This window comes from Sus scrofa, chromosome 14 (genome assembly GCF_054392235.1).
Source record: "Sus scrofa isolate SSC_HxYL_T2T_F1_AM1 chromosome 14, Sscrofa_HxYL_maternal_Yorkshire_Landrace_v2.0, whole genome shotgun sequence".
In the NCBI taxonomy this organism is placed as follows: Eukaryota; Metazoa; Chordata; class Mammalia; order Artiodactyla; family Suidae; genus Sus; species Sus scrofa.
In genome coordinates, this window is record NC_139396.1 from 43,026,041 (window position 1) to 43,052,792 (window position 26,752).

At 42.4% G+C, this 26,752-nt stretch overlaps 1 protein-coding gene and 1 long non-coding RNA gene across 8 annotated transcripts in view; both read left to right on the forward strand.

The window, feature by feature from the left end:
* The window catches only part of SPOCK3 (SPARC (osteonectin), cwcv and kazal like domains proteoglycan 3), a 370,327-nt gene that overhangs the window by 77,733 nt on the left and 265,842 nt on the right, over positions 1–26,752 (forward strand). The window lies entirely within an intron of this gene.
* Positions 15,317–19,828, forward strand: LOC146396514 (uncharacterized). Its single transcript, XR_014826519.1, has 2 exons — positions 15,317–16,548; positions 16,611–19,828. It is a non-coding gene; the product is annotated as an uncharacterized LOC146396514 (long non-coding RNA).

Consider the following 26,752-nt stretch of genomic DNA (forward strand, 5'->3'; position numbering starts at 1 on the left):
CGCAGAGGTGGCTCAGATCTGGCGTTGTTGTGGCTGTAGCATAGGCTGGCAGCTACAGCTCCAATTAGACCCCTAGCCTGGGAACCTCCATATGCTGCAGGTGTGGCCCTGAAAAGACAAAAAAAAAAAAGGAATAAAAAATTAATAGTCATAAATTTCAGTTTGTAAATTTATAACAAAGACATTTGTATGTTAACATATTTTTAAGTGAACATGTAGAAATATTAAACCTAGAGATAAACCCAAAAAGTATTTTTTTCACTTACGATCATTGAAAAATACCTACTATCTCAAATATAAAATATTGTTTCAGGAGTTGAATAAATCTTACAGCATTAAAGAAAGGTTTGCTATAGTTCTGTTATTGATGGATTAAGCAAAGTAAATTTATAAATCCCTTGCATTCCTATTGGTTGAATTAAAAATAGTTTGTAAGAAAAGGAACAGATCCGATATGACATTGTTACCCTGGATAACAAATATAAAACTTTTAAATAAATTCACGATATGATGTGTCTTTAAAAGGATGTTTGATAGAGGGCACGAATTCACTATTGGTGTCATTATTTATGTTTCTCATTTTTTACAAGTTTTCTTGGAGAGATGCTTGATGGGAAGGTAACATTTATCTTAAGGCCTGGCCTTCATTAAATTTTCAGTGCGGCAAGCACATACTCACAGCTGTCCTTAGTACCTCAGGGGTGCAGATATGCGGAAGGTTCTTCTTATTTTAGAGATTAATACTATTTATATATTGTGCTTCTTTTTGTTATGTTTCTTATCTTTTTGACTTTTTTTATTAAAGTATAGTTGACTTACAGTGTTTTGCCAATTCCTGCTCTATAGCAAAGTGACCCAGTTGTTCATGTAGACACACACACACACACATTTTTCTTCTTATACTATCTTCTATCACGATTAATTCCAAGAGACTGGATATATTTTCCTGTGCTGTACACTTATCATTTATTTTAACTGTATCTTTTATTTTGACCCAGGTTTACATCCTGTCTAAAGGGCTTTCCCCTCAGGGTGGTTATGTGGTGTGTTTACGGCCGAGGTCAGTCAGGGAGAAGGGCCTGGGAGCAGGCATCTGAAAGGCTCCTGGCTGTTCTGTCACAATGGAGCACTTGTGTTTGTTGCTGTCTTGGTTTACTTGTTTTTCTTTATTTTTAATAACTGATTTTTGTAGTGGTGGGGGAAAACCAAAACTCTACCTACAAACAATGAAGATAAAGGGCTGTCACCTATCTTGGGATCCCGAGTGAGTGTGTGTGTGTGTGTGTGTGTGTGTGTGTGTGTGTGTGTGTGTATGTGTGTCTGTGTGTGTGAAAGAGAGAGAGAGAGTGACGGACTTGGCAACACTTGCAAGATGCCCTGAGCCTTAGAGTTGCTCAGACAACATAAATTTAGAGCAAACATCCCATTTGTTGATTCCTGTTGACCCATCAGCTCCAGAGCCTCAGCACATGCTCGGCATCGGGATACCTGCTTGGTGAACATAGATACAAATGACACCTTATAACCCGCTCCTTAGAAATGTTTCCACCTTGAATTAAAACATCTTTTAAATAGAGATCCTATTTTATTATCTTAGGATTTACTGGGATCAAGTGTTTCCTAAGATGTGCTTAGGGTACAGTATCCTACAGTTCAGCCATCTGAAAAATTTTCTGTTGCTTTTGACTGCAAGGTGACCTCAAAGATGTCACGGTGGTCCTGGTCACAGCAGTGGGAGGAACAGGGCTGCCCTTTGTGATGGGCCGTCTGGCTGGGGAGCAGCTGACCCTGCGGGTGGGCACGTGGCAGGGGTTTGGATGCCCAGGTTGGGGGCTTCAGAGGAGCCAACCTGAGAGACATGTGAGGACAGGTGTTCATAGAGGGACACGGAGAGGGAAACAGGCTGGGTTTTCATCAGAAGCCTGAGGAGGATCCTGGGGAGTAAGAGGTAGGAAGGAAAAGACTTCCAAGGACTGGCTTGAGGTGGAGGATGGGGGTGTCTCCAGCTTCCAAGGTCATGGAGGGGAGGAGGAGGCAACTCGGGGGAGGGGAGAGGGACAGATGGCAAGTGGACCGGAAGGAGCGGGGCTGGCAGGAGCCCAGGGAGGAAGATGTGACTCGAGGCATGTTGATCCCCCCGGAGGTGTGGGGGAGGTTGCAGATGTGGTGGGGGGTGGGGTCCTTCAGGCTTCCCAGGCTCTGGGGAATGCTAGGGACAGTGCAGAGTCAGCTTGGAACCACTGAATTCCCTGATTGAGGCACGCGGTCGGCAGTTTTGAGCCGTGACTAAATCCAGCCTGGAGTACAGAGCATCTGTTTCGCTGCAAACCCTGTGTTTACCCTTTAGCACTTGACACCTTGACATCTTCCCGGAGAGGCTCCTGGTGCTTCACCTGACAGGGTGAGCCCTGAGAGTGAGTCTGAAAGCAGGATGCCAGGGGGGTGCCGGGCCTTCAGAGACACTCAGATTCCATGATACTGTTATGTGTGTGGTTATTCGTGAGTCCCCTGTGTCACTCAGGTATAAAATCATTCATGACACCCCATTTCCCTCTCCTAATACTCAAGTGTGATTTACCACGTTAAATGCTATTTAACTCATCTCTATTCCTGTGTTTTGTCTCCCTCCCTTGATATCATGTTTCTTAAAAACTGGAATAGTGTTTTTCAACCATCTTTTTAAAAATTTTTGATTGTTTATATTGTGACAAATGGAGGTTCCCTGGCCAAGGATTGAATTTGAGCCACAACTGTGACCCAAGCCGCTGCACTGACAATGCTGGATCCTTCAACCCCCTGCATTGGCCTGGGGATGGAACCCCCACCTCCTCAGTGACTTGAGCCGCTGCAGTCAGATTCTTAACCTGCTTTCTTTATATTGCCTTTGCCGCCTGTCCTACCTTTTTTTTTTTTTTTCAGCTTTACAACATTGGTTTTATTGAGAACATGGCTTTTTGTAACTTTTTTTACCCTGCCTTTACTTCTGAAAACTCAACATATTGTTGTTATTTAATTATTTGATAGCATAGAATCTAGTTCTATTTACTGTTTTCCTAAGGCTGGTATAGCTATTGTTTTGAATGCAAGAAAAAGATTTTGGAAAAGACACCGTTTTGTTGAATTGATGACTGTGCTTTAGCCGTCCTGATGAGAAACTATTGAGGATGTATTCTAGGATATTAATATTCTCCAGGAAATCTAAATGAGCTTTGTCGTAATTGTAACACACACACACACACACACACACACACACACCCCTCTTCACTGCATTGACTTCAGCCTTCAAACACCAGCTATAAGCAGCAGAGGATGGTTGATTGACGGGTGTGCCTGTCATGTCAGTGGTGTGTTGCATCTGAGTCAGTGGTGACTTCACCACAACACTGTGACAGTGCTTCATCTTACGCTGTCATTTTATGACGTTCCCTGAGGTCTTCTGTCCCTAAAGGAGGTGACAGTGACCTTTACCCCAGTCTCTAGGGAGGGAGAAGTTAGTGGATGGCCCTTGATGTCTTTTATTAGAATCTGCTAGCAAAACAAATGTATTCTTGAAAATTCTTAACCGGGGCCCTGGAATAACATTTTTGTATGGTTACATTCACAAGTTTCTTTTTGTATTATTTCACAGTTACTTGTATTTATAGGAGTGATTTTACATTACAGTGATACTATTTGTTTCATTACAGTCATAATAGTTTTGTTAAAGATAGTGTGGATGATGTGCTGTCACTGCTGAGGTTAATATTTCATGGGGAGTGACTTCTTCGTGAGACATTTCAGGGCAGCTTAAGCAGCCGTGTGGTTCTTCCTGGTGGCTCTGGGAGTCAGACTGAAGTGGCTCCTCGGAACAGCACCTGTCACGCCTTTGTCTCTGTGTTGAAGGATATGGAAATGGAGAGTTAGTAGGTGACTAAGAGTCCTAGTGATTGACTCCAGGTTAGAAGTCAGTGCCTAGAATCTGGTTAGGCAGCTTCGTCACACCAGGAATCCTGTCGGTCACACCCTCGCCCTCCACGCCCCTTCATTATCCCCTCAGCTCTTCCTCTTGCTCCTTGCCCTGCATGGAGGTCTCACTCATGGGCATGAATCTCACCCACATCCACTTTCCTTAGCTGAACCCTGAGAAGAAGTCTCTAGGAGGCACTAGTGGGTTCCAGCTTCTCTTACCTGAAGTTCCAGGGAATGCCCATTGGGCACTGCAGGATGAGACCCAGCTGAGAGAGGAAGTTTTGTGAGGGAGAAATTGTATTAACCATCCTGAGATCTGGGGGGGAAATATGAGCCAATTACATGAAAAGAATAAGCTTCTTCAACCTGGAAAAGTCTTGTCAGTTTTCCAAAAACCTCCTTGTGGGTATTTACACACTTATATGAGTTGTATATTATTTAAACATGTTATTAGATCAAGATGTGGGTATTTTTACATTATTAGCCTCAATAAAAAAAATTAACTTTGTTGAACTACTCAGTGCGGTGGTGTGGATTTGGACCTGCAGAGTGTAACCCTCTGAATGATGAGGGGACCATTATTCCATGCAAAGAGACATTCTCATATTTTGAAAAAAGTTAGGACTTGTTAGAGAAATACTCCTCCTAGAAACTGAGGTGTGACCCAGTGCTGAAATTAGTTCCGATGGTAACATTGAGGATAATAATCTTCACTTTGTGGAGCCTGCGTTTTAAAATCACATAAATGAATCCTTTCACTCATGGGGGGATAATCATTTCGGCATTAAAACTTTTTAATACATTCATGTTAAACTGAACACAGTTATAACGATTTAATATCCTGTTTTCTGTTACATCCTTTAGGGTAACACCCATTAAAACGTGTAGTTAATACTAAATTTAATCACAAATCCTAAACACCAAGGCAAACCATCCCCTGCATTATTTCTTGAATGGATATGCCAACAGAACTTGCTGTGTACAATACATTTGCAAACATCCAGGGTGACTGAATTATGTGATTTCAAAAATTATTTTAGCAGTTGGGTCCAATTGTCAAGTCGTTGTTACTTTAACAAGATTCCAGGGTGTGTTCTCCCTGTTTCCATGAGGGCTCTTTGGGCATAGATATTAATGATGACTATGGCATATAAAATCATCTAACCTTACTACATGTCACATCCCGAGCTTTGTGCTTACAAACGTTAGCACCTTTAACCCCAAGACAGCGTTGTAGGGTAAACACAGTTGGAGGCACCGTGGCAGATGACTTGTTCAGGTTACTTGCAGCTGGAAGTCCTGGCAAGGAGGTGACTTGTATGGGTCCCTTGCAGCTGGAGGTCTGCAAGCAGGGAGGTGATTTTTCTGGGTCCTTTGCAGCTGGAGGTCCTGGAAAGGAGGTGACTTGTCCGGGTCCCTTGCAGCTGGAGGTCTTCAAGCAGGGAGGTGACTTTTCTGGGTCCCTTGCAGCTGGAGGTCCTGGAAAGGGAGGTGACTTGCCCAGGTCACTTCTGGCTGAAGGTCCTAGAGCAGGAATCAAGGCTCAAGTGGCCCCATTGTTGCCTTGGTTGGTCACAGATCTTGTGCCACTTGTATCAGGTGTGATTTCGACCCATGTGTCTTAATGTACAAATAAATCAATGCACTGGTTTAGGGCTCTCATTCGTAGAAACCCAGAGTACACCGTGGATGTAGGTCAAGGGCAACTTTACTAACAGAACCGTGTGTCAGTAGAAATCATGTGACTTACATAGGTATTCTCATTAGTAAGGAATTTTTTTCTTTTTCTTTCCTGTTGACACTTTGGAGCATTGGTAAGAAGGAAAAAGGTGAGTTGACAGTAGTGATGCTTAGACAAAATCACAGCCCCAGGCCTTCAGGGCTCAGCCAGATGATGGACATGATTAAATGTATGGGACAATAGAAAGTAGTAGGCATAGTGGCAAATTACAGACAGAGGAGTGAAGGCTTCAAATCCACCTTGTTTACAGCATGTACCAAACAAATGAGTCTGTAACTGATGTCAGCCTCAAGCCTTCACCTCTTGTTTCTTATTTCTGCTGTTTATCTATATAAGTATCCTTCATGATGATTTAAATGACTTGAGTAGAAATTACTTGAGAGATGGCTATTTGGTTAAATCGGAAGGCTTAAGATCAACAGGCAGTTGCTTTGTTATTTCTGATAAATTTCAGTAACCTCTTATTTTCAGATGGTAAAAGTAGTCGTTAAGGAATATTAGAATGAGAACCTTCCATGATAAAGCCCAGGAATGTTCCATGTAAAAGGTCTGCCTCACCTGCACCTGTTAGGAGTTCCTTCCCTTGCTCACTCTATCTCTGTATGTGTGTTTTCTGGGACATTCCATGACGGCTGGGCCCTGCCTGTGGGGTGGCTCCTCCATCCTCCTGTCTCAGAGCCTGCATTTTTCCCACAGCTAACGGCAGTCCTGCTGGTTGGACTCCAGTTGTCTTTCCAGATTGTGCTTAGAGCTCTCGAAGCTGAAAGGCAGTGGCACTTTCCCTTTGTGGCTCAGGGCGCAGACCTGCAGTGGCTTTTTGCATGTTCACTGCTGTCCTCACCCACCTGCCCAGGGGGGCCCCTGCTGGGCTGTGTGGACCCAAACGGGAGGTGGTGGGGGGCAGGGGATCGGGGTGAGCAGGGGGTACTGGGGGTGATGGAGAAGAGGGTATCAGAGGCTTGGTGCGGATTCCACGAGACCCCTCCTCCTACACTTGCTGTGACATTTGCAGATTTAGGGGGAAAGTAACAGAACAGCTCCAAGAAACCAGCATTTCTATTTCCTCAGCAATGAGAGCCAAGCTGCTCTTTTTTTCTGGTGGAAAAAGAAGTGAACATACGTGTGAGACAGTGCATAATGCCACTTTGATGAAGCTTTTTCAAGAATAACTAGTACATGAAATGTGAGCAATTTGTCTATTTAAGGTTTAACTAGGACGGCAGCTGGTGCTCTGAAGGATTCATTGACATGAATTTTAAAGTTGAAAATGCTGCATAAGCAAGCGTAGAGTATAGACATCGTCAAAATAAATGAGACCATCTCTCAAGGTATCAGCTCTTCACAGGGAGATTTCAGCTCTAAACTGCACAGTCTTTCGCAGTGAGTAATAGGGGTTTTTCAAGGTGTCCTTGGGATAAATTTATTTTATTAAGGGTGACCTCGAGAGATGGGCATTTTCTGAAGTCTAGCCAGATAGATCCCAGAAGAGAAGTAAGGGAATGATGATATTGGATGTGTAAATGACTTGGAGATCCTCTGATAAGAAAGCTGTTAAACAGGAGTGGGACTCTCATTATCTCCAGCCCCTTGGGCATCTGGATCTAGCCGGTTTGTATTTTGAATTAATTATAATCACAGACACAGAAGGAAACATCACATCAGGAACACTGTTGCCCAGCAGACTTGGAGGCTGGTGGCTTGGAGCCCTTGTCCTGTGCTGAAGAGGGTGGACGCATGGGACTGGCCAGCGGGGTCCGCTGCTTCTCACATGGGATCAGGGCACTCTCAGGCTAGGCCTCTGTGTAGAGCACAGCAGACGGGGAGGAGGTGCTGCCCGCCCCCCCAGTCCTGGCACCAGGGCGGGGACCTGGTCCACCCCGCTTGTCTGTGCCTGCTCTGGGGTTGCCACCTTAGATCTGGGCCGGCACTGACTCCAGTTTTCCTCGAAATTCTGCATGGGCAGCATCCATCCTGCTGCTTCACAGCCTAGTTCTTCCCTGATGGGAGCCCCTTTGTTTCCCAGCGGCTCCTTAGGGATCCTGCCACCCTGATGTCCTACTCCCAGACCCCTGGGCTTGCTGCTTCCCTGTTTCTTGGGGGTCCCCCCCTGTTCTGTCCCCACAACCCTCAGGCCTGCTCCCTACTCTTGAAGAAGTCCCTTGTCTTGCGCAGCTCTGTGCTCCTGGCATCCTGGGGGGACTGTCCAGTCCAGCCATCTGAGCCGTCTCCCAGCTTTCTGGGGACTCAGCTAAGGGCACTGGGTGGGAGCTGGTGGGGTGAGCCCCACTGTGACCTGGCCTTTCTGAATTCCAGCCCTCATCCCAGCCCACAGGGGGCAGGTTAATTGTTGGGCCTTCTGCCCACTCTTCTTTATGGCAGATTTGCCCTTGTGCTTGCCAGGCCCTGGGGTTCAAGGTGGCCACAGGTCACTTCTGTCCTAGAAAGGAGTATCCTGATTTGGAATCCGGTGTCCATAAATCCTTAGTCCAGGGTGGGCTTTAACAAACACATGCTCTCAGAGTTCTCTGACTTATGCCCGCTTTTGAAGTGGCAGCAGTGGGCCTTTGCTGTGCCCATTTTAGCCCTAAATGGAAGTGGCTTTGTGGAGGCACATATTACATGGTTTCCAGTTTTAGAAATTAAAATTAATTTTGTGGTGCATTTTCTTATCTGTATCTTTGGGTGTATGTGTGTGTCTGTGTGTGCCTCTGTGTGTGTGTGTCTCTCTGTGTATATATGTGTATTTGTGTGTGCTTCTGTGTAGGTGTTTGTATGTGTATATGTGTGTGTGTGTGTGTGTGTGTGTGTGTGTGTACCTAGCTCTTGGTGCATCTGTAGGAGCAGGATTTCTGGGTCCTAGACTGTTTCACCTGTGTTAATTTCACCTATTGTTGCCCACGACATACTATTACTGCTCTTACAGTTATTATTTATTTAGATTTACCCACATACTTTTTCTTCCTCTCTGTTCCTTACTGGTTTTAGTGCTTTTCCTGTCATATCCTTGTGCCTCAAGAACCACTTTTAGTGATTCTTTCCAGTGAGTGTTAAGTACTAATGAAGTTACTCAGCTTTAGTTTGGTTGGAAATAGTTGTTTTTATCCTTCAATCCAAAGGATATAGGTACAGAATTCTTTTTTTTTTTTTTTTTTTTTTTTTTTGTCTTTTGTCTTTTTGTTGTTGTTGTTGTTGTTATTGTTGCTATTTCTTGGGCCGCTCCCGCGGCATATGGAGGTTCCCAGGCTAGGGGTTGAATCGGAGCTGTAGCCACCGGCCTACGCCAGAGCCACAGCAATGCAGGATCCGAGCCGCGTCTGCAACCTACACCACAGCTCACGGCAACGCCGGATCGTTAACCCACTGAGCAAGGGCAGGGATCGAACCCGCAACCTCATGGTTCCTAGTCGGATTCGTTAACCACTGCGCCACGACGGGAACTCCAGGTACAGAATTCTTTTTGGCAGTTGTGTTTTCCCTGGAATTTAGAGAGGTTGATTTATTGTCCTGACTTTCATCATTTCAGTTGGTGGTAATAAACTCCTCCCAAGTCCTCATCTGCTGCTCCTTGGTTTGTTTTTTGTTTATTTTGTTTTGTTTCTTTTTAGGGCCGAACCCAAAGCATATGGACGTTCCCAGGCCAGAGGCTGAATAGGATCTGCAGGTGCCAGCCTGTGTCGCAGCCACAGCAATGCCAGATCTGAGCTGTGTCTTCAACCTACACCACAGCTCAGAGCAACGCCAGATCCTTAACCCACAGAGCAAGGCCAGCGATCAAACCTGCATCCTCATAGAGATACTATGTTGGGTTCTTAACCTGCTGAGCCACAATAGGAACTCCGTGCTCCTTAGATTTTAGCGTCTTTTTGTTATCTTAGAATGAAGAATGCTTCCTCTTATGCTTGGTTGCTTGTGCTTCCCTTCGTGACATCCAGGGTGATGCTATAATATGTTTCATCACTTTCAGAAAATCTCAGCTGTTATTTCTTCAAATAGCATATCCACATCCCCTCTCTTTCCTCACTTACAGTGACATGAAGTAGACCTTATTATCTGGACACCTACTGAATCCTTGTGTTCCCGTCTTTATTTTCATTTTTTAAAAAAATTTTGGTGCTTCGTTCTGTACATTTTCTCCTGAACTTTATCTTCCCTTCTTCTTTACCTAAATCCCTGGATCTGTGATCTTTTCCTGTAAAAGGTCAGAGAGTAAATATCATAGGCTTTGTAGGGCACATGGCTTTGGTCACAACTAGAAAACTGCATTGTAACACAAGAAGAATCATAGGTAGTATGTAACCAGATGGATGTGGTTGTTTTCCAATAAAAATTATAACCAGAACCAGGAGTGTGCCAGATGTGCCCATAGACTGTTTGCCAATCCCTTGTCTCATGTAATCTGTTTCAGTTACTGTATTTTTATGTTAACATTTTTTGCATTTGGGGACTTACTGTTGTGACTCAGCAGGTTAAGGACCCAGGGTAGTCCCTGTGAGGACATGGGCTCCATCCCTGGCCTTGCTCAGTGGGTTAAAGATCTGGCATTGCCATGAGCTGCAGCGTAGGTCTCAGACACGGCTTGAATCTGGCATTGCTGTGGTTGTGATGTAGGCAGCAGCTGCAGCTCCAATTTGACCCCTAGCCTGGGAAGTTACACATGCCACAGGTGCAGCCCTGAAAAAGAAGAAGAAAAGAAAAAAGAATTTCCATTTGGCTCTTTTTATCCACGCTGGTTCCCTGGTGAAAGTTAGCATAATGCTAACTATTTTCTGAGCATATCAATTGTAATTATCTTAACGTTTGTGTCTGATAATTCTAACATCTGGATGAACTCTGAATCTAATTCTATTGCCTGTTTTCCTGTTAGTCACTTCTCTTGGTCTGCCTGTTAACTTTCCCGAAGCTGGAGTCTTATTGTGAGAAACTGGAAAGGCTCTGGAGGAGACATGTCACCACAGACGTGTCACCTCATACCACCTGGTGTTCTGTTGAGGCTGAGTCTCAGTACTTATAGGACGGTGGTGTATTTCTGCTTCTCCCTAAATCCGAGGTTAGTGTTTTCAGGGTCCCGCATGGAGCTCTTGGGATCTGACTCCCTGCTCACTGGCAAGGCCCCGCCTGCTGCGTTTTATCTCCCAGGCCTCCGTGACTGTTCAAAGCCTCACTTCAGCTCTCACTCTTGACACCAGATGCCTTGGGCTTTCCTGCACCTGCAGAGCGGGCGGGTGGCTTAATGAGGACAAAGTGGGGGCTGGGGGGGACACATGCACGGAGCTCACAGTCTGCCCTGCCTTCTCCTGAGGGTCCTGAATACTCTGCTTAAAAGGCTGCCTGCCCGAGGGGAGGGGCATCAGCGGGCAGAGGGCTCTGCGCAAGGACCCCTTCCCAGCACCAGGACTGCTCCCGGTCACTGCTGTTCAGTGGGTCTGCATACCTTCAGGCACGTATTTGTTCTCTGTCGTCTCTGGCTTCTTTGACTGACATCTGGCTCCCAGGTTGCTTTTAGAGGACAGCTGTAGGCTGCTCCACCGCCCCTGGGTAACCCTCACCTGTGACTTTTCCTCTCTGGAAGGCAGTGCAGAATGGCGTCTCCTCTCCCTGACGTCCTATGCAGAGGGTTTTCTGCTCTCTGGAGCACACTTCTCTGCTCCATCCTCCCTGCTCTCTGCCTCGGGGTCCTGCAAGCTGCATTTCCCACTCTGCCTCTGGAGTCGGAATGGATGGAGAGTGGACCTGGCCCTCTGGCTTCCTGGAAAGACACGTAGTCACCCTCTGGCCAGGCGCCTGGGGGCAGAACTCTTATGGGGTCTGGCTTCTAATTGGTTCTGGTGTCAGCTGCTCAGCCCTGTCGTGCCCTTGTGTCTGAGGGAGGTGATGGCAGATTTTCTTTTGCTGAACTATGTTCCTCACCTGTCTTGGCGTTCCCTGAATCTCTGAGTAGCCCCCGGTTCAGGTTTCATCAGTTCATGCTCTGGCTCTGCTGTCTGTTCACATGCAGGCGGGTACAGGCTCTCATTCCTCATCTGCTAGGGTGGGTGATGGGGTGGTTAAGGTTTTTCCCTGAACTAGGGATTTTTAACTTATGCAGACTTGTACTTGACTGAGAGTAAAGCCTACAAGATAGTAATGAACGTGGCATAAGAACCCTTCAAACACAGGTGAACCTGGTGTGATTCTGCAGCTGTGGGACACAGGATTGAGAAACCAAGTGCAAAGTTGTCCTGGAGAACGCGGTCTGCAGAGCTGTTGAGTGGCTGCCCCAGAGCCAAGTCCACAGTGAAGTGCAGGGTCTGGACAGGGGTGGAAATAGTCCAGCTGGCCTGACTTTGTGGGCGAGGTGGCCGTGGGCATGTTCATGGCTGCAGCTATCCATCCGTTTGAGATTTGCAGTTCTTCCCCTTTGCACGCCAACCTTTTCACATTGACTCTCTACCTGCTGCTGAGACACAAAATCATTATAATCGAGGTGGGTCACCACCAGATGCGGAGCTAGCCTGATGTGATGAGTGGACATCCCATCGTCCTGTGTCCCTGGATGTGCTTCCACGTGTGGGAGGTAGGTTTGAAGGCCCACTCAGTGCAGTTCCCAATTTTCACTTAGAGTTTCAGCGTGTGGCCCTTATTTTATAGAGAGCACAGAATCCAGGGAGCAGCAGGTGTGTCAGGCTGCTTTGGGGTGGCATTTCTTTCTCTCCTTCTCTCCTGAAGCAGCCTCGAGAGATACCCTCATTGCTTATCTCTGATTCCAGCTGACTTAGAGGGGGTAATGGCCAGGTCCACAGTGGAGCAGGGTCGTCAGGGGGAGGGGAGGGGATGAAGGCTGGACATTCCCAGTCAGCTCCATCCCCCACCTCCTGTGGAGACACTCCAGGAGGTATCCACAGCAGCTTCTCCAGCCTGGCGTTCTCCTGCCAGAATCCTGGATCTTGTTCCGAAAACCCAAACAAGTTGTTTTTTTCACTTGGGAATAAATGTTCTGGGAGCCATTGATAAAACCCCACCAAGCCGGTCAGGAGCCATCGGTTTATCACCCAGCTTTCACATACCTCTGAAGTTTCTATACTTCTGCATGAAATCAGCTGGAGGGCTGATCACAGTTCTGCAAGGTCCTTTGGCAGCCCTGAGCTCTGTGTGCAGGGCCTGCCATCACATACTGCCCTGCCTCCTGAGGGAGAGGCCAGAGGCAGACCTATAGGATTTGGGCGTTTGCTAGAAACCATGTTTTATTCAGGTATGTTAGGTGGTAATGTTTTTCAAGAGTGATGAAGTGTATTTCTGATTTAAGATGTAAGTACCTTACATCCTTTTTGAATATTTCACCAAAGTGTTTTAAAAGCTACTTTTAAAAATAATGGCAGTATTTTTTATAATCCATTGTTATAAATCCAGGAATCAACCCTGACAACAGGATAATTTTTAAAAATTTACAACACTCTTTCCCCTTAGGCAGCACCCTTCATGGAACTCACGTGTGGTAATGACATGGCAGATTCTCAAAATGTGATGACTTAATGTTAAAAGGTGATAAGTTGAGGTTGAGGTTTTCATTTTTAGTGTCTAGTTGGAAGCTACTCTCAAATCTTAAAAACTGGTATTTAAGAAATCAGGCAGGTCTTATCTAGAATTGTGGGTTTTAAAGCTTATTTGGAAGTTATCATGAACAGGGTGGATGGGCTGTTTGGAATCTTGCCCAGAGTGTTTGCTGAGGTTCGGTTTCATGGCTGTGATGCAAAATGTGCATTTCAACAAAGACCAGTCATTCATCTTAACTTTCAGTGGGAAAAGTTGGCACTTAAATTATGAAATATTTCAGAAGGGAACTACAATTGGAAATTACACTCTTTAAGGACTTGATTTTTTGAGAAATTTAAGGTACGCAATGGAATTGGGATGAAGATACAGAGGTTTCTGTGTACCTGCTGAGCCCAGACATGCACAGCCTCCTGCCTTATCAGCATCCCCACCTGCTGGTATCCTGATTACCAAGGATGAACCCGTGGTGACGTGTCATCGTCACCCAGAGTCTGTAGTTCTTAGGGCTCATTGTGGTGTTTCATGTGGGTTTGGACAAATTATAATGACGTGTATCCATCACTATAATATTAGAGAAACTATTCTCACTCCCCTGAAAATCCTGAGTGCTCTGTCTGTTTCATCCTTCCTCCTGCCAAAGCCCTTGCATCCACTGGTCTCTTCACTGTCTCCACGGTGTTGCCTTTTCCAGGATGTCATTTCACTGGGATCATGAAATCTGTAGCCTTTTCAAACTGGCTTCTTTTCCTTAGTAACATGCATTCAAGGTTCCTCCATGTCTGGTCCTGACTTGATGGCTTGTTTCGTCTTCATGCTGAGTAATATTCCATTATCTCAATGTGTCACAGGTATTTTATCCATCCACCCACTGGAGGACATCTTGGTAGCCTCCACGTTGTGGAAATTATGAGTAAAAGCTGCTAAAAACGTGTAGGTTTTTTGTAATTTTTTTTACTCTTTTGAGTAAATACCAAGGAGCCCAGTTGCTGGATGTGTGATGAGACTGTTTAGTTTTCTAAGAAACCACTGAACTGTCTTCCAAAGCAGCTGTGCCGTTCTGCACTCCCACCGGCAGTGAGAGTTCCTGTTGCTCTACATCTTCACCAGCCTTTGATGATGTCACTGGAGTTCAGCTATTCTAGTAGCCATGCAGTGGTATCTCCCTGTTATTTTTTTTTCCATTTCCCTGATGACAGCTGATATGGAGCGTCTATTGATGTGTTTATCTATCTTCTTGAGTGAGGTGTCTGTTAAGGTCTTTGGTACATTTTTAAATCAGGTTGCTTGTTTTATGTTTGAGTGTTATGTATTTAAGTATGTCTTGGATGACAGTCCTTTATGTCTCTGTGTCTTTTGCAAGTATTTTCTTCCAGTCTGGCTTATCTTCTCATTTTCTTAACATTGCTTTTTACTGAGTTTTCCTATTTAAAATTTTTTTTATTTTTTTTTTTTTTGGCCACCTTGCTGCTTATAGAGTTCCTGGGTCAGGGATCAGATCTGAAACGCATCTGCGACCTAAGCTGTAGCTTGGGGCAATGCCAGATCCTTAACCCCCTGGGTGAGGCCAGGGGTTGAACCCTCATCCTCATGGAGACTAGTTGGGTTCTTAACCTGCTGATCCTCGGTGGAAATTCCAGAGCTTTTTAAATTATTGTTTAACTGTTCAATGAAGAGTTGCCTGGACCTTAATGCTATATTTAGAATTTCCTCCTCCTTTATGTCCATCAATGCATTTATTTATTCATCCAGCAAATATTTACTGAGTACTTCCTTTCCCATGATAGGGGTTCAGTGGACATATGTATTATGGGTAAATGATTAAGTAGGACACGCTGCAGGCTTGCACATTCTTTCTTTGATGGGTACTCAGTCTTTTTATTCTTGAGCTCACTGGTCCTGCTTTTATTCAAGCCTTCATTGCACAGGGCTCCTTGCCTCTAAGTTCAGAGCCTGGAGTCCTGGAAGTGGGAGATGAGGATCCTCTCTGTTCCTAAAACAAAGTAAGATTCAAAAAGACATTTCTGTGTCCAGACCCTTTCTAGACTAAAGAGAAGTGCAAATATCATGGCAGGAGTTGGTGGAGTATCTCTTTTTTTTTTTTTTTTTTTTTTTTTTTTAATGAGGGACAGAGAAAACCAAAATCCCATACAGAATAGGGTCAAGGTAACATCTGAGGGATGTGCTCTGAGATGGGCTCCAGGGATGAAGGGCAGTGAATGATCAGGGAGGCGGATGCAGGGCTCACAGGCCAAATGTGCTTTTCTCCATTCTCAGCAGCTTTGTGGGTTCAGACCCCAAGGAGGAGATTTGCTTTAATCTAGGATTTTGACTCCTGCCAGCAAATCCTGTGAAGGGAGTGACCTGTGGGCTCCTGCCAAAGAAAGTAAAATAATTTATGAAGAAATGAAGACTAGGGAGGGAGGCATGGGGTGATAAGGAGCCTTGGGAATGCGGAGGGAAGGATAGGTGGAGGTGCAGGGGCCCTAGGTCCCTGGATACTGGAGTTCTGGGGGTCAGGGTGCTGGTCAGGGGGACATAGAAGCAGCGGAAGCTGTAGGTGATCCTGTGAGCAGCTGAGGCTTGTGGAGCTGGAACCACTGAGAAGAGGGGGTGGGGAAACTGTGAGGCGGGGTGGAGGGTCCTGGGCGGGGGGCAATGGAGTCATCAAGGGTCTGGGAGAGAGCCGCTGTGAAAGGTGGTCACTCAAGGTCACTTTAAGGAATAAGAGAAAAGAAAAAGGGCCCCAAAGAAAGGTTGTAATTAGAGAGGAGGACCAGGAAGGGTCAATCTGGATGTGGATTCATAGCCAGTACATTGTAGGAATGAGGGAGGGTGGGTGTGTGGCCTGAGAGGTGATTATGGGGCTCTGTGAGGATGCCTGAGACCCTGCTATGGGGACAGTTGATGAGGCTGCTGGGACCAGGGCTTCAGGTGCTGCACTGCTAGCAAAGCCTGAGCATGAGCTGTGAACACCCCCAGGCACCAGTTTCAGGGGTTCATGGGGGGCCTCACATGATTGAATGGGGGTTTGAGGCTGATGGTATTACAGGGAGAGATTAAATCTCAGAAGGTCACCATGTAAATGTAAGAAACTACAAAGATTTGGTCAAACGTACTCTGTTTCTCAGAAATACATTTTAGAAATAAATTGCCTTTGTTGCTCATTGGGGAATAATTTGGGAATCAAATGATCTCATTGATGGATGTGTTGCTTAACGGAGATCATCTTTTCAAAAAATAGCCACCCTTTAAATAATAAGCATACAGGAGTTCCCGTCGTGGCGCAGCGGTTAACGAATCCGACTAGGAACCATGAGGTTGCGGGTTCGGTCCCTGCCCTTGCTGCAGCGGTTAACGAATCCGACTAGGAACCATGAGGTTGCGGGTTCAGTCCCTGCCCTTGCTCAGTGGGTTAACGATCCGGCATTGCCGTGAGCTGTGGTGTAGGTCGCAGACGCGGCTCGGATCCCACGTTGCTGTGGCTCTGGCGTAGGCCGGTGGCTACGGTTCCGATTCGACCCCTAGCCTGGGAACCTCCATATGCTGCGGGAGCGGCCCAAAGAAATAGCAAAAAGACAAATAAATAATAAGCATACAATGAAATAGAAACATTAAAACTCTTCTGAAAATATTTTAATTTTTTATTAGAAGTGAATTCATTGCTTTGAAGTGATAGTTCATGACCTCTTTATATCCTGACGGCTTCTGCAGCCTGCTGGTGGGGCTTTGTTGGGTTGGGGAGAGAGGCAGTTGGCTTCACATTGACTCTTTAGTAAGTCTGAGAAATGGTTTTCTGAGGGGGAGACATAGCCCAGAGCCCCTGGGGCATTTCACTGAGCTCACAGCAGTGACAGAATCCTTTCAGCAGCAGAGAAGATTGGCAGCTTCTGAACAGAAGAACTGGTTACAGGAGGTCAGTCAGTCAGAGAGATAAAGGGAGCACATCTGACAATAGCTGTCCTCCTTAAATGTATTTGAAATTACCCAGATAAGAGACCCTGGCAAAATACACCTTAGGTCACATTATTTATTAATAGAAATAAAATAGTTTCTAAGAAGTAAGTTGATAGTGGGGATGTGGTATCATGACTCTTAAAAAGGGTAGACTTATATTTCAGTAGTACAAGCATAAATTGATATGGAACGTGAGAATAAATAAGCCTCTGAACACATAAGACAGGAAGAAAGGATGGGGTGATATTAGATTCTACTTACTGTGAGAGCTCAGAGCAGACTGCGGACTTGGGTGTCAGAAAGAAAGAAATTAATATGTCAAATTGTGCTTCAGTTTTGATAAGATTCAACTATTTTTGAAGTGATTTTGAATATAGTATCTAATATCATTTTCTCCATGAAGAAATAGGTGAATTATTCAGAAAGGAAAATTTAAACATAGAGAAGGAAGAGTGACTGGCACGGGCAGACGTGACTTGAATTGAAGTCCATTAAATGCCAACCTGATGTCCTTTCTAAGTTAGAAGGAAAAAAGTGGAAAAAGATAAGTGTCCTGATGACCAGTTTGTGCAACACTCTGTTGGCTTCAGAGGGAACTGAAATGACAAACCCTGATTAAGAGAAGTTTTAAACTCCTGTAAACTTATAAGATAATCATAAGATACAGTTTTTATGTGTGTTGGCTGTTCCTGAGGCTTTCGGTCAATGTGCTTGCCTTTCACTAACTCCTGCCTGTGCAGGATTAAGGTTCCGTATCTTTCTGATCTGCTAAGTCATAGATCACAGAGGCGTCTAATCTCCAAAAGACAAAAATTCTGTGGGCTTTTTCTGCTCTGGTCTACGTTATATGTGTCCTTGTCGGTTTTTATTTTTGTGCCTTTACAATCATTGTACTAGGAAATCAGGCAACATAGGCTACATTAAGTCTGCCATATTTGTCTCCAAGTATTTTTAAAATGTATAAGTGAAAATGAATTAAAATCATAAAACTATTTATGAAGTATTGAAATGCTGCAGTTTATCTTGTTTTCAATCCATTAAACTAGATTCACAATTATAATTACATATAGTAGCTATGGGAGAAAGAAGACAAATGAATGGGGGGAAACCCCTAAGAAGTATCAAAAGCAGCTATTGTCTTTTCACTCTTTTAGAAAATAATTATACATATGTATATTCTATGTGAAGAACTTTACTTGTTGATTTGGAAATTATGAAGATGAATTAGACACTGATCCCTGCTTTCTAGGTACATAAACTCTAAAGTAAAAGAAATAATCCATGTGATAAATAACCATACAATTTTTATAGAAAAGGAACAATGCATCTGAAAGTGATGGATAAAATGCCCAGGGTATTTAAGAGAAAGAATAGAGATTTTCTGGGGAATCTGGTAAGGCTTTATGGAAAAACTGGCATGAACTTGGTCATTGAAGGTTAAATTCAATTTGAGTTTGGTGTGGAGACAGTACAGAGGATAAAATAGGATATGCAAGAACATGAATAAATTAAAATGCTGGAAACAGGGAAGCTCAACTGAGGCAGAGGGTCAGAAAAATGAAACAGAGTGCAAAGGTGTTGGAAGGTGGTTGAGCTTGGTCATTGGTTCTGTCAGTGTGTGGGGCTTTAGGGATTTTAAGCAGAGCTGTGTGAGGATAGGATCTGGGCATCAGGATCAGCCCTGAATCTATGAACACTTTATGAAGTGGGGGATTGTTTTGAAATTGTACAAGTCAGGAAAATGGAGTTTATTTCAATAAATGCAGTGTAGACTCCAGGTGTGAAGCAGAAGCCCCTGAGCCATGAACTTGCAGGAGCACTTAGACAGTAATTGAGGTACACTGCTGGAGGCTGAGTGTGGCCAGCAGAGGACTGAGACCCCTGTGAGTCCCAGTCTTAGGTGAAATGCCTCTGTCTTGTATCTCACTCATAGGCAGAGCATTCTGCAGAACAAAGACAAAGCCTTGTCCTGTAGCTCTGGGATGAGGGCTTAATCTCAATAATGGATCCTCTGGCTTTCCTGCCAGTCCTAAGGGTAGAAAACTCGGCCACTGGAGAAGTGGTTCAGCTCAGAGACACAGATGCACTAAGACTTATTCATAAAGGAAATGCATGCTGTCCGGCCCCACAGCTTACACCACACCAGCAGGGGTCTGGTTCATCGATGACAGGTTCCAGGTGAACTAGAAACAGATATAAGACAGACTGAGGAATGTTAGGGAAGTTAGGAGTGACCACAGCAGGGAGCTGGCAGAGAAGCATTACTGATGGAGGGAGGGACTGAGAAAGTGGAATCTTTTAAATGCTCAGATATAACCAGAGAGCGCAGAAAAAAAGAGGGATTAGAAATAACAAATGCAACAAAGAGAAAACAAAAATGGTACATACTGACCTAAGACCCAACCAACCATGTGTTGTGTGTGAGAAACTCACTTTAAATATAACACTCAGATCACAAGGAAAGGGAAGGGAAAAACGTGCCATGCTAACCTCAATCAGATGACAGCTGAGTAGTTTTATTAATTCTGGAAAAGTCAAATTCAGAACAAAGAAAAATATCAGAGATAAAGAGGAGCATTGCATAGTGCAATACAGATGTAGCAATACTAACTGTATATGCACCTAATAAAGGTATCAAAATACATAAAGCAAAAACTGATGGGATATGAAGGGAGAAATAGATGAATCCATTATTATAGTTTGTGACTTCAACACCCTCTTTCAATGGTTGATAAAACAGGCAGAACATCAGCAATGATATAAATGATTGCACAGAATGGTCAATCAACTTGTAATTGACACTTTTAGAAATCAGCATCAAACAACAGCTGAGACCACACCCTTCCTAAGCTCAGAGGAAACATTCACTAAGATAGACCATATCCTAGGCCCCAAAACACAAGTAACATGGGGCCTAGAAGTAGAAATTGTGTAAAGTATGTCCTCACACCACAGTGGAATTAAACTAAATTCAGTAACAAAATGATAACTGGAAATTCCCAAATATTGAGAAATTAAACAACACATTTCTAAGTCACATGTGGGTCAAAGAGGAAGTTGCTAGAGATATTTAGAAATGCCTTGAACTGAATGAAAATGAAATTACAATTAATCAAAATGTGTGAGATGCAGCAAAAGAAGTCCTTAGAGGGAAGTTTATAACATCGAACACCTGCATCATCAAAGAAGAGAGATTTCAATTCCGTAGTCTAAGTTTGCACTTTAAGAAACCAGAGAAAGAAGAGAAGCATAATCCAAAAACAGGGAAAGGATAATAATCACTAAAAATTAGAGTAAAAATTAATGAAATTGAAAACAAAAAAAAAATGGTGGATAAAATCAATGAAATTTTTACAAAAGATCAATAAGTTGTTTTGGGTAAGGAGGATATATATATATAGAGAGAGAGAGAGAGAGAGAAATTACTAAAATCAGAAATATGAGAGGGATCCTTCTCACTGACCTGTGTATATTAAAATGAAAATAAATAGTACTGTGATGACTCTAAGCCCACAGCTTCATAACTTAGCTGAAATGGACCAATTCCTTGAAAAACATAAACTCCCCAACTCTCAGAAGGAGAATTCATTAATCTGAATATTATATAAGTAAAATCAATAACAACCTTCCAAAAAATAAAGAACCAGTGATGCTTTCACTAATGAATTCAACTAAACATTTAAGGAAGAAATGAAACTAATTCTCCACCAACTCATCCAGAAAATAGAATCAGGGGAACCCTTCTTAACCATGAGGCCAAAATTACCCAAGCACCAAACCAAATAAAGATATTACAGGAAGACAAAACTGCAGATCAATATCTGTAATGAGCACATATGCAAAAATGTTCAACAGAGTACTAGCAAATCAAAATCAACACTATACAAAATAAGTACACACCACAACAGAGTGTGGTGTATTCTAGATATACAAGGCTTGTTCATGATTTGGACATTGGTCAATGTAGACAACATCAGGAGGCAAAAGAAGAAAAACTGCTATCCTATCACATGTTGCTAAAAAGACAGGTGTCGAAATGCAACACATGCACTCAAGATAAATGCTCTGGGCAAAAATAAGACTGCAGGGGAACTTTCTAAAGGATGTCTACACAAAACCTACAGCTCACATTATACTGAGTGGTATAAAAGTGGATTCTTTTCCTCCTAGGCTCTTCCCTCTTCCATCACTTGCCCACTGAAATTAAACTTCCTGTGATGGTTAATTTCCCATGTCACCTTGATGAGGCAGGGTGCCTAGATGTTCAGTTGAACCTTGCTCTGATGTGGACGAGAGGTGCTTCTGGGTGAGAGTAACTTTGAATGAGTAGACAGAGGAAAGTAGATTGCCCTCTGGAGTGTGGCTGGCCCCTTCCAGTCTGTGGAAGGCCTGAGTAGAATAAATGTCTGAATAAGGAAGAATGCATTCTCTGTCTGGCTGTCTTTGAGCTGTGATGCCTGTCTTCTCTTGAATTTGGAATTCGGACCATCAGTTCAGTTCACCGGGTTCCGGGTTTTCCAGCCTCTGTCATCACATGAGCCGGTTCCTTATAATATGTCTCCTCACATATACACATCCTGTTGATTCTGTTTCTCAGGAGAACCCTGTCATCTCTGTTCAGCGATGACACTATTGTATAACTAGAGAATCTCAGTGGTTCCACAAAAAAGTGTACAGCAGTAATAAGCAAAGAGACAAGAAAATAGCACCAAAGTCAACGGTTTTCCCATAGATACGTCAAGGAACAGCTAGAATTTGATTTTAAGGAAATAAAGCCATTTACAATATCACCAAACAAATGAAATACTTAGGTGTAAATCTTAAAAAATATGTAGAAAGCTATAAAACCCAAATGAAAGAAATATAATTATCTAAGTAAGTTTGGAGGTATTCCAGGTACAGATAGGAATACTGAATATTGTTCAGATGCCATTACTTCCCAGTTTTTTCTAAGATTTGGTGCGATCCATTCAAAATCCCAGCAAGCTGTCCTTTCTAAAATAAGATTTTGTTTTAGGCTCACAGTGAAAGTGAATGGACTGTGCAGAGATTTCCCTCAAATCCCATGGCTTTGCACACGCACAGCCTTCCCTGTGATCAGCATCCCCAGCACACGATCCATTTGTTATAATTGATGAGCCTGCACTAACCTTGTAACCACCCAGAGTCCATAGTTTATCTTGAGTTCACTCTTGGTGTTGTACATCCTGTGAGTGTTGACAAATGTATAATAACCTGTGTCCACCACTGTCATCTCGTGCAGAATAATCTCACGGCCCTAAAAAAAAAAAAAAAAAAAATCCTCCTTCCCCACCAGCCCCTGCAACCACTGATCTTTTCACTGTCTTCATAGTCCTGCCTCTTTCAGAATGTTCTCAGAGTTGGAATCTCACAGTGTAGCCTTTTCAGGTTGGCTTCTTTCACTGAGTGTCTTATTTTCTTTTTTCTTTTTATGTATGTCATTATGCCTGTAAGATTCCTCCATGTAATTTCTTATTTCTTGTCAGTGTTCTTGATGTACCACAGTTTATTTATCCATTCACCTACTGAAGAACATCTTCACTTCTAAGTTTTGGGAGTTATGAAAAAAGTTGCTAGAAAATACATTTGTGTGTAGATCTTTGTGTGGACATAAGTTTTCAGCTCGTGTATATTAATACCAAAAGCCTGGTTGTTGGATCATGGGTAAGAGTCTGCTTAGTTTTGTAACTGTCTTCCAAATTGGCTTTCCCATTCTGCGTTCCCACAACCATGAATGGGAGTTCCTCTTGCTCCATACCCTTGCCAGGATTTGGTGTAGTCAGGTGTAGTCAGGATTTTGGTCATTCGAATAGGTGTGTGGTACTATCCATCCTCCTCTCCATCTCTGCCATCAACCCGCTTTGTCTCTCCATCCTCCACACCAGCATTTCTGACTGGTGTGGAGTGGTACCACATTGTAGTTCTGATTTGCCTTTCTCTAATAATTAGTGATGTTGAACATCTTTTCATATGCCTACTGTCCATTTGTATATCTTCTTAGGAGAAATGGCTATTTAGGCCTTCTGCCCATTTTTCAATTGGGTTTTTTTAAAATTTTTTGCTTTTGAGTTGTATAAGTTGTTTGTATATTTTGGAGGTTAAACCCTTTTTGATTATATCATTTGCAACTATTTTCTCCCATTCTGTCGGTTGTCTTATTTTCTTCTTTATTTTTATGTATGTTATTATGTTGTATGTGTTGTTCCATGATGTGCTCTGTCACTCAGCACTGTTTCTGAGACTCATCCATGACAGATGTTTGATTCCAGTGAATAAATATATGGCTAACATCTGTAGCATTTTGTACTGTAGGATGCTGACTGTTCATTCATGAAAATGCTATACATCGATGGTAATAAGTGAAAACACACACACACACACACACACACACACACACCCCTCCTTGTTGGTGGATCACACTTGGTTCTTTTTTCCTGCTTCTGCACACACTGATGCTGGGAACCTTTTATCCTCGCAGGCTGGTTCTCTGGAAGTGGAGGTGCTAGGTTAGGGAATGAACAGATCATCACACATAGAAACATGACAGAGTGCATGATGCTGAGTAATGAGTTCCACGTCCACACCAATACTCGTTATTGTCAAAGTGAAAAAAGCAAGCAAAGTCTAATTTACTGAGCTTCGAATGGTATCCCATGTGGTTGGAATTTGTATTTTCCTCAAATAACTTTGAGACTTTTTTTGTTTAACATATTTTGGCCATTGGCGCTTTTTGCTCCCCCAAATGCCTATTTATGTAAAGTTTGCTTTGTTCAATCAGGTCATCTGTTTTTGTTGTTGTTAAGTTGCCACTTTAAAAAATTCTAGATAAAGTTTTTTGAGTTGATTTTATATGTTGTGAAGAACCTCTCTGGCTTGATGGCTGCTTTTTTTAAACGTGAATTAATGGGTGACTTTGATGACATGGTCGTGAATTTTAGTGTGTTTAGTTTAATTAATATTTCCTCTTGGGAAAAAATTCTTGTTTCTTATTAAAGAAGCCCTGCCAAGTTTCAAAGTCATAGTGATATTCTTCTAAATGCAGGAATACATTTTATATTATTCTACTTTCAATTTTAAAGTTTAGAGAATATTTTTGCATGTGTAAAGTATGAGATTATGATCCAGCTTCTGTTATTTCTTTGTGGATGAGCTGTTGTCTCGAACCATTTTGAATGTGTTGGAAAGAGTCTTCAGTGAACACCATCTTATTGCATAGCTTCCTTCTACATCTTCCTATGTCCTCGGCTCTGATCTTTTCCAATTGTCTACTGACACCAACATCAGACTGCTTAATTACTATGTGATTATAAGTCTATATAAAAAATACTAATACTCTTCAAGACAAATCATCCTCACATTGTTATTGGATATTTTTGGCTATTCTATTTCCATTTTTGGTGTCAAACTATCAGATTTCATCAGTAAACATGAGCTTTAATTAGAATTTTTGAACTATCAGTTTGGGAAAAAATGACATTTTTCTCAAAGTCTTTGCATCTTCTCAGTGACTCAGTGACTTCCACTTTACTTATTTTCTCTTTAAGTGTGTCTATCCAGTCACTTAACATTTTCCATAAGATTTTAATGTTTATATTTATTTAACTTACTTTCAGAAATTCTGTTGGCTCTTTAAAAAAATCTCTTATAGCTCAATCTTTCATTATATGGGAATACTCATTTTAAGTATCTTGCCTTTTTTTTTTTTTTTTTTTTTTTTTTTAGTCATCTCTGATCCAGCTGCTTGAATTAATGCAGACATGGCGTTTTGACTGCTGTTCATTTCCCTTCGTGATTAAAAGGCCTGAGACTCTGGCTTTCCCATGAGTGTCATTTTTTCCAAAGTAGCCCAAACCGCATGTTTTCTTAGGCATATTAGTTTAATATCCTGCATGCATAAGTTTATTTGCCTTTGGAGATTTCTTGCAAGTTCAGTAATGTATTTACAGCCATGTTTGTTATAGTTTATCCATCACCTGGATAGTTTATGGAAGCAAAACCACTCAAACCATCTAGTCTTCTCATGGGTATGTCTGGGCTTGGGAATGTGAATTCCTGTTACCTATCAAAGTCCAACACATGTAATTGGTATTCAATAAATGTAATATTTTATGTAACAGACTGAGGTAAGATTTCTTAACATTCTCACTGAGGTTTGTAGAAAACTTGCTTCCTTTTTTATTTCTCCTCTCTCTTGCTCTTTCTAATTTTAAATTCTTCTTATGCTTCCTTCTTTTACTGTTTTCCCATTCTTACCTTATGAATGGCAGAAAGCCTTACACGATTTCATGTTGAGTGTTATTCAGTGAAATAGGAGGTTAGAAATTGTTGCTCATAGAACATAAGGAATTTGGAAATGGATAGATGGAAAGTTTCACTTTCTGTGTTCTTTAGGATTTCATTATTATTTGTCTACAGTATGATGAAAAATTAGAGCTTTTATCTTATTCTCTCTGAGACTATACATTTCATGAGACTGTACATTTGTTTCTGATGGCAGCACTGCTGTAACTCACAAAAATGTGTGTCCACTACTCTGCTAAACAAAATTACATACTGGTCAGTGATGTGGATTTCATGTTTTTAATATTATATGAATAGATATAGTATTAATATTTAAGTATCATTATTTAGTTTAGAGAGTGATTTTTATGTTTTAAAGAACCTGGGAAGTAGAATTTGGTATCACATTTTGCAGGTGAAGAAATCAAGCTCTGAGAGTCAAAGTAACGTGGCAACGTGATTTATAATTCACAGCGGGATGATTCCATGCCAGTCTTCAAAATCTCTGACCCTACAGACACGTAGTATTTGATTATGAAATAATATTTTAGTATTTGATTAGTGCTTGTAATCAGCTCATTGCCAGAATGTACTGGTTTTTGTGATATTACATTGGTATTTAACATTTCAAAGCCATCTACTATAAGTGGAAAACAGTTTTTAATTTGGTGTTCGAGGTGAAGGAAGGTCAGAGAGGCTTCCAGGACCAAGCCTGAGGGGACGGTTTGTAACAGTTTAAGTGTGAAATGCTTGAAATGGGTGATGCTTTAACTGCCCTGTTTAATTCTTGTGTTTGGCTGAATATATAGTGACAGAAAGTATTTTTATGTGATTCTAACTGTCTCATTTTAATGTGTTGTTGAAGTTTGAAAGGTAATATTTTCTGACCTCTGATGTGTGTTCTCATTTTTACTTTAACCCTTTTCGTTATTTAGATCTGAATTACTTGTCAGAACGATGTAGTGTTAATTATTGGGTCATTGCTTTTGGATTTTAAAACACTTGATGATACTTGTAACGTAATATATTGGTTAGCAAAATGCCTTTTATAATATCTGTATCTATTTATACCGCCTCGGAAATTTAAAATATTATGCGAGAAAGCGTATTTCCTTATCAGAGAGGAGATATGTATGGATGGCGAATAAACACATGAAAGTTGATCAGCAATATTAGTCATAATGGAAAAACAAGTTAACACTAAAATGAAATACCACTGCATATTATTAGAGTTGCGGAGAAAAATGACAGTGCCAAGTACTGATGAGGGTCCAGAGC